This window comes from Castor canadensis, chromosome X (genome assembly GCF_047511655.1).
Source record: "Castor canadensis chromosome X, mCasCan1.hap1v2, whole genome shotgun sequence".
NCBI lineage: Eukaryota > Metazoa > Chordata > Mammalia > Rodentia > Castoridae > Castor > Castor canadensis.
This window is the reverse complement of record NC_133405.1, coordinates 18,866,825-18,876,232: the sequence shown is the minus strand read 5'-3', so window position 1 is coordinate 18,876,232 and position 9,408 is coordinate 18,866,825.

Here is a 9,408-nt window from a genome sequence, read left to right as displayed (position 1 = left end):
TATCTATGTTTCCCATACTTCTTTTTATACCCTATACATTCTGACCATGATAAGCAATATATTACCAAGTATGTCTTCTTTGATATCTTAAGCTTTCCTTGCAATATTCTTTCTTCAGGAGAATAATCCATCAGTGAAACCACATACCCAAAATAGATTTTTATATATTTATATAATTTATGGAAAATTGTGTTTAAGTTGACAGTTAAAATTCTTAATATTTTTCTGAGTATTTTATCCTCATACTTGCCACATTCTTACAAGATAGACATTAATTTGGGTAAGGCTCTGTAAGTATATATCATCTCTTCTCTTTCATTTTGAACAGGTAAAATTTGTGACTTGTTTTAGTTAATATTCCTTGAAGGAAATTACCTTTATTAATGATTTTTGAAAAGGTAATAACTATATTATAAATGATAGAATGGTATGTTATCATGAATTGACAATTGCATGAGCCAGTCAGAGGATATCATAGGAAAAACAGTCATGGAATTAATATATTGTAGGATTGAGGATGTATTTTGATGGTTAAAAGAAAAATATTTACATACCACTACTTTCTAAATAATATTAGTGTCAACCACTTATTTGAATTATCTAAATATATTATCTACCAACAAAGTTTTTGTGACTCATATGGCACCTTTATTTTATTACACACGTTTTGGGCAAAAGGAACATAATGTACAAAACTGAAATTTGCCCACAGTTTCCAGTAATGTATTGACAGGAGAGCTGTAATTTTTTTTAAAAAGTGTCTTTTCATAACATTCATTACTAAAGAAAACCAACTTTTATGAAGACATATGGTAATAATTTTCTGAGATGTGTTTTGAGCAAGATTTTTGTTATTTATTTCTCATTTATTCATATGTGCATACCTTGTTTGGGTCATTTCTCCCCAATATCTTCTGCCCCTTCCCTCTCCCCCCCATGCCCCCACACTTCCAGGCAGAAACTCTTCTGCCCTTATCTCTAATTTTGTTGAAGAGAAAACATAAGCAATGATAAGAAAGACAAAGAGTTTTTGCTAGTTGAGATAAGGATAGCTATACAGAGAGATTCCTAGCATTGCTTCCATGTACAAATGTGTTACATTCTAAGTTGGTTCATCTCTAACTGTCCTTTTTTCTAGTTCCTGATCCCCTTCTCATATTGACTTCTGTCGCTTTAAAATTTCTGTAGTAGTTCCTCTGCAGTGAGGACATCAAATCCTATCATGTTTTGTGTTTCTTACCTGTCCTCATACCTCCTGTGTGTGCTCTCCCCTTATCATGTGACCCAAGTCCAACCGCATTGCTGCATTTGCACTAGATCTAAAGCCTGCATATGAGGGAGAACATATGATTTTTGGTTTCTGAGCCTGGCTAACCTCACTGTTTTGAGCAAGATTTAATCATAGATTATCTCTTCATTAGAAGCATTAATGACTATGAAACATTATAATGAATATTGTCATTAACACAATAGAGAAACAGGCTTCCATCAAAAATACTGGTAGCTTCACAAAAGTGGGGAGAACACTGGTGTTTGAACTCAGGGACTTGTACTTGCTAGACATGCACTATAAAACTCAAGTGACAAACACAGCCATTTTTGAAGTTATTTTTCAAAGAGGACTTCAGTTTTTGACATGATGTCTCTTGGATCATGATCCTCCTGATCCCACTTCCCGAGTAGCACTGCTTATAGGCATAAGATATCACACCCAACTCTAAGGTCCAAAATTTATTAAGTATGTAAAGATGGTTAAATTCCCTAACTACTGAAATTTATGCAATCAGCAAGAAGAAGATAATGATCATTTCCATCAAAGTATTTTGTTGTTAAATAATGTCCAGCACACCGTCAGGGCAATACTTAAAATATAGCTCAGGCCTCAAAAGAGTATAGATATTATAATTACCTTAACATAGGCATAACTTGAAATTAATATGTAATCCTGTTTTAGAGCAACATGACAAAACTATAAAAATATGTTTAAAAAGAATTGAGAGACAGGGCTGTCTGCTGTCTCCACTCCAATTCAATACAGTTTTGTGGAATTTCTAGCTAGATCAATAAGACAAGAGCAAGAAATAAAAGGAATTAAAATAGGGAAGGAAGAAGTCAAACTATCCCTATAAGTCCCAGATAGCTTTTCTCAGTGGCCACTAACATCTCAGGCTTCATTAGTTCTCTGCCGCACAAGCACACATTTCCTTAATTATTTTAACTACCTATCATAACCGTTAATTTAGTTTTTCTTAATATGTGGTAACCAGACTTGTGTGCAATAGCATAGGGGCGTATCTCCTATGCTCTTAAACAAGGATAAAACAGATTTTTCAGTGTTCTTCTCCAGGCCCTTCCCAGAGATGCCCAGGATTGTGAGGCATTTTAGATGCAGCCATACATGGAATTAAGGAGTTCAATTAAAGAGTTAAGAACTCTCATGTGCATTATCCTGTAGTTTTTCTTACATTTCCCTAAAATGTGCTCTACTAATCTTACACATCACTTTTATTGAACTTTATCATTTTTCTGCCTGTTTACAAGAGATGTGTGTTAGCACTTTGGTATAGTTTATATTTGTTTGCTTGACATTTTTCTACCTAGAATGGTCACATGTCCAAATACTGGTTCTCCTTCCATCTTCACTGTGCATCAGAATGGAACTTTTGGAGGGCTGCGGATATAGCTCAGTTGGGGAAGTGCACACTTAGCATACTCCAGCCAAGGCCCAGTTCAATCCTCAGCACCACAAAAAGAAGAAACAGAGAAAAGAAAAGGCATAGCCTTGCTAATGGTTTTAAAGCAATGAGAAAACTGAAGCTAAACCTATCTTTCTCAGATCACATAGGTAGCAAGTAGTGGCACCACATCTTAGTTGTACAATAAAAAGCAACTTGAGTTGAGATAGTAAAGCATTAAGAAAGAAACTAATAGGAAAACAAAGAAATATGCAATCGGGAAACCACAAAAATAGGTGAGTTCATGGAATTTTGTCTAAAATAACAACAAAGTCACAAGGCTGACAGATACTTCCAGAAGACCTCTCAGCATGTCTTTGGAATTGATAATAAAAACTGGGGACAATTTTCTACCACTTCCAGCTATCTACAATGAGTGACCACTTGGAAAGAATATATATAGCTGTCCATTACAGTAGACATGCAACTTGGAAAGAATATTCAGCTGGCCATTACAGTAGACCTTCCACTTGTAGAAGCTGTTCAAGATTTTCTAACCTTACAGGTTCTCCAGCTCTAAACTCTATGAGAATCTGGCTGTCAATCTCAGTAGCTTTCCCTGAATGTGTACAAAGTATTTTTTACATAATTTATTCTAGGCTGAGAAATCATGTGTGAATTTAGAAAAACAAGAAGGGAAAGGTGACAAGTCAATAGCAAACTTTCTTATGCTCATCTGGTTGAAATACTCAAAGTGTATTTTAAAACAATTCTGGCTAGGCACTGGTGGTTCACGCCTGCAATCCTAGCCACTCAGGAGGCAGATATCAGGAGGATCATGGTTCGAAATCAGCCCGGGGAAATAGTTTGTGAGACCCTATCTTGAAAAAAATCTATCACAAAAAACGGCTGGTGGAGTGGCTCAAGGTATAGGCCCTGAGTTCAAGCCTCAGTACTGAAAAAAAAGTTCTGTATAAAAATAGGAAAAAACGTGTTTGTTGAAAGAAGCCTATTTCTTTGGAATTCCTTTTCTTTTCTTTTTTTTTTTTTTTTTTGGCAGCACTGGAGTTCGAACTCAGGGCCTCAGGGCCTCACCCTTGCTAGGCAGGTGTTCTATCACTTCAGTCACTCCACCAGCACATTTCTTTGGTATGCTACAACCAGTGCACAGGAAACATAACTAAACATATCCATACATTTATATCACGAATATATCTAATGTATATATTAATGCATATGCATATAAATGGACACTGTTTTAACTCATCAGCCAGGATCTCCACAGGAGATGAAACTGACCTAGTAAAGGTTGTCTTCTTGACCCCTTCAGGAAAATGCTGAGACCATGAGGGCAGTTTTAATCAAGATGGAGTTCTGTTCCAGTCTAACATGGGATATTTTCAATTCTGAATGTAGAAGGAGAGGCAAGAATGTAAAGGAGGGTTTTGAGTTAAGCCTTTTTTTGTTTTGCATGGCTTTTATGTTTTTATTTTGAAATGCTGTAAATTCAAGAGTACAGGTTAATTTCAATCACTGAAATAAACTAAGATCAGAAGGTCTTAGGTATTAACAAAGAATACAACAATTTATTGCAAACTCTATCTCTCTAGATGAATAAGCTACAAGCAGGAGTACTGATTTTCCCCTATGGAACCGTTTGTTTGCTTCTGACACCTTCTTTGGAGAACTGATTCCTATTTTTAGTAACATATGGCCACCCAATCTCAGTGAATCTAAACTACCTTGCCAATTACACATGCAAAAGTCCCTAAGGATTTCAACAGAAGTCAATAGAAATCATGTATTCTAGTGCATAGGTGGGAGAGAGAGTCTTCAAAGCAGGCTACAATCTTCCTTACTTGGGCAAGAAATACTTCCTTGCCCAGGTGTCCAGCGCAATCTCCTAAAGGAAGGGCTGCAAACTTTGATACGATTAACGAGATTTTTTGGTGGGGGCTGGGGGGTACTCTGGCGATGAGACGTGTGGAAGAGAAAGCACTCTGAAGTGCTGATTCTCCTTTAGTTCAACCTAGGGCCTGCAAGATGACCCAAGGAAGGTGACATCTTGGGGGAAGTCAAGTGCTACAGCATGCTAATCAGGAGATCAGCACAGAGCCAAGTTTCATGTCACCTTTCAAAGCATCCCCATCCCCTGCTCCATCCTCCCTGAACCTTGACAAGGAGGGTGCAGCGTCCCGTCCCAGGTTGGGGCAAACCTCAAACTTTCCAATCCTGGAAGCTCCGCCCTGGCGCGCGGTATCCCGGGCAGCAGAACGTCCGTTGCCCTTTAACAGCTGGCGTGACTCGGGGCCACACGCGGGGCCCCGAGTTCCAGCCCCGCCCGCGGGGGTTCGCCCGTTGGCATCGGCAGTTTGGCCGTTGGCACGGACAGTTTGGCCACCGGCATCGGCGGTTTGGCCGTTGGAAGCGCTGGCCGGCCGTTTCCCCTCCCGCCCCCTCCCAACCTCCCCACTGTCCCATCCCAGGACAATCCCGCGGGATGAGGGAGGACCAAGGCGACTCCAGAGAAAAGTTTTCTGACGCCGGCCATGCTGCTCCAGCTGGCCCGGGGGCAGTGGGAACCCCGCCTCCCTCGAAGGCCCAAGTCCCCTCGGGAGCCGCAGGCCCACTTACCCATTCGTTCCTGTGTACCCCGCAAGGATGAGCTGCCGTTGGCGCTGGCGACAGCGCGGTCCGCCATCTTCACAGCCAGGCTGGGAACCACCACCGGTGGCTCTGGGGCCGCACCGCGCTGGGGCCGCAGCAGCCGGGACCCGGGAGGTCCGGGCAGGAACCCCGGGGGACGGGACGGGGCGGGGCGGGGCCCAAAGAGCCACCGCTCCGCCTTGGGACCCTCAGTCGAGGCAGAGCGACTCTTAGCAGGCCCAGTCGCTGCCCCGGCTGGCCAGCGACTGACTGAAGAAACTCTTACCTGCCACGCTCTAGCCCTGTTGCGCGTTCCGGGCGCCAGCCAATCAGCAGCCTGCTTGCCCATGCTCCGGTTTCCCCTTTCTCACCTCTCCCTAGCAACACAGTCACATTCCAGCCTTCGCCATCCATTCCTCAGTTCAGGGGCACTTATCTATTTATCTATCTATTTAGTTATTTATTTATCCTGCTAAGTCTGTAGTAAGTCTGCTGGGGACTCTAAGCACCTCACAGCAACCTATCTCCCTTCCATTCTCTCTCTGGGCCTCTCCCCCACAGCTTCGGCTTTTCTTTATGTAGTGTTTCAAAGACAGCAGACTTCTTCTTCTGAGATTAAGAGTATATCCACCATCATCTGTATTGAAAACACAATATTCTTAGTTAAGTAGTATCAATATTTTAATAGCCAATGTTTAGTTAATACTTATAAATTGCTGTTAAAATATTTTGGTACTAAGAATAAGGTATTTGTCAAAACTGACAGATTTAAAAGTATGTTTTATCATAAAATTCAAATACTTATGTTTGTGTAATTCAAAAGTAAGTTTGTAAAACTCAGAAAAGTACTCAAAAATACTCATTTTGTATTGGTGTGAAAGAGGTGTGGGGAGAACTGGAGAGTAAAGTAGGAGTTAAACCTTGTAATTTAATTATAGTTAAAGTCCAGGTAAGGTGAAAACAGTTAAGTATTGGGAGAAACAGAATTAAGCATTCTTTATGTAAGTGTCGTGTCAAACAATCTTTTTTTAAAACATCCTACTGACAAAACCCCAAATACACAAGCCTACACCCAAATATCATCCAAAACTCAAGGAGATTTCCATTAGAAGTCTGAACTGTCAGTATAATGTGAAAACAGACTTACACTTTTTACAATTTATACAATAATACTAATTGACTTAAGTTCTGTTAACTTTTAAGAGCATTTAAGAAATATATGCTAAATAATGAAAAATAATTTTTATAACTAGAAACATATTTATATTCCAATTTCCTAGGAAGATTATATTCTCATATATGGCAGAATATTAATTGGCAACTTTCATTGTCTTCAACTCTGTAATTCTACTTTAGAAAATTACATCCACTGAATTATAAATTTGATTATGAAAACAGCTAAATATTTGACACAAATTCCCTTAAAAATTAGATATAATGTTTAACAGTGGTTACAAGTAAAAGTTTCAAATAATTTTCAACAGTTTCTTCTAAAAAATAAAACTGTATTCCTTTTCCTATCCAGTACAGAATGGCATCTCTGAAAATAGTACATTAACACCAGTTTTTACTGACTCACCCTTCTCATTCTTACAACAAAGATGCGTATTAATGAAATAGTGACTTTTTAAATTGTCTTCCAGAATCAGAGACACTCTTGAGAAGTTCTAGATAATCTCAGGAAGCAAATTTTCAAGCCTCAAGCTCATATACAAATTGTAACCAAAATGACATAGGAATAGGTTTGCACACACATTTCCAAAAACAAGTATTTCATGAGCCACCCTACAATATTATTTATTTCTTTACCTTTGAGCATTGTTAATGACTTTTATTTATTTTTGCTGTGCTTTTTAATTTCTGTTAATATTTTACGATGAAACTCATTTGAAGTTCTGGGCTCAAAGTGAAAAACTGAAAAGTATGAGCAATAGAAATGAGTTCCAGCATGGCACCGGTGGCTCAGACCTGTAATCCTATTTATTCAGGAGGCAGAGATCAGAAGGATCGTGGATCGAAGCCAGTCCGGACAAATAGTTCTAAGAGACCCTATCTAGAAAAAACCCTTCACAAAAATAGAGCTGGTGAAGTGGCTCAAGATGAAGGCCCTGAGTGAAAAGCCAGTACCAAAAAAAATAAATAAATAATAATAATGAATTCCACACAAAACTTGTTGAATGAGTAAAGGCAAGTAATATTACTAGCAACAACAGTATTTAGTTTACACTATTTTGTTGCAAGGTGATTAGGATTTTAAAAATATTTAAGAGAAACCAATCATTCTTGTAATTCCAGCACTTAAAAATAATTTTTATTATCAATAAAATTAACCTTTTCTTATAGGGAAGTAAACAGAAATAATTCTAACTATGTGAACTTACTGGTTTTTGATCCTATGTTTGCATCCTTGAATCTTAAGATATTACCCAAGCACCCTTCACGTGAAGAACGACCTCTTGGTGTACCACTTCCTCCTCTTCCACACCTCAGACTTCTTTGGGGGACTTTAGTTCTTGAAAGAGGTGGCAGTTTGTGCCTACCATGACTTTCAAAAGATGGTTTCTTCTTGGCTTGCTCTACTTTGTTTTTCCATCCAAACACTAAAAAGATCAAGTACATCATCAATACCATCGAATTTAACTTAAATTCTTCAATATATTCCTATTTTTATTGCAACAACACTCAAGTTTTAGGTTTTTCCAAAAGTAAACACTTTCCTCTTAAATGAATACGTGCTTCACAATCCACTGTGCACCAAAATGTGCATTACTACCATTTCTTGAAATGTCTCTCACATTTAAAAGTAAAATTAAAACCTCACTGTGATATATTTTATAATACATAAATCTTAATCTTTATATACCTGCTACATACATAAAATTTTAGACAGTTACACAAAATTATTCCTCATGCTATTCATTCTGTTTCACTATTTGTATGTTAAAATTTAAGAGAGGAGAAGTCCCCCAGTATGATTTCCTATTCACTACCTACTCTAGTTCTAATAATTTTATTTCTTTAAGTAGGATCTTTACTTGGTCTCATTTAGAATTTTCTGCCTGACTCATTTCACCTTTTGTTTTACATATGTGTAATTATCAAAGTACTTCTTTAATACAGTATTTCCTGTTTTTATTTCTGAGAAATATGTCAATGTCTTAAATCATCTCATGATAAATTTCTATTGATTTCTTTTTCTGGAGGTCAAAGTGATTTTTAAAACCTAATTCAGGTAACTGTCCCACTCTGTTGGCTTATTACTTTTGAAACATACCAAATCCTCACTAAGACCGCAGGTAAATATTTATATTCTCCCAATATCTACTGCCATATAGGCCAGCCGTGGAGCTTCATTTGCTATTTCTGGCCTAAATGTTTTCTGAAGATTTGGAGTGGCTATGTCGGTTCAGTATTCAGGAGTCAGTTAAAATTTCTTGATCTTTCTATATAATAAAAGTGTTCAGTGATTAAGCACTGATTAAATCATCAGTTCAACTGAAGACTTTAGAGGGAAATTGGATTACTAATAATTATTCTTCATGTGTTTATACCTAATGGAAACTGTGAGCCAAATCTCACTGTTAAGTTTCTTTAAAACTTTAACATGAAAGTAAAACACGAAGAAAATACTGTGCTCATGTATCAAGAGTTTAACATTATATTTCAGAAATAAAGGCAATTAGCATCCATGGATCACAATAAAGAAAGTTTAAACTTGCTGAAGGTAATTCAACAATGAACAAATATATGATAGAGTGAGCATAAAATGCATTATATCTTTTGGAATTTGAATCAAAACTATTATTCCTGTAAAAGTAGGAATTAACTGTTCCTTCTTGTATGTCTTTCTACTTCCATGAACTGAAATAGCACTTTTTGGGTTTTTTTGCAAACACTATCCTATTTCTTCTACTATTCTTGTGGGGTTTTCTTCTAAAGTTTAGCAGTTTTTTGGAGGCTAACAACCTAGTCACATTTACACTGGAATACTAACAAAATTAAGTATAATGTACGTTAATTAATATGGTGTTTCAATCTCCTTCCAACAATTTTTGAGTGATTATGTAACAAAAAAGAACCATGGGTA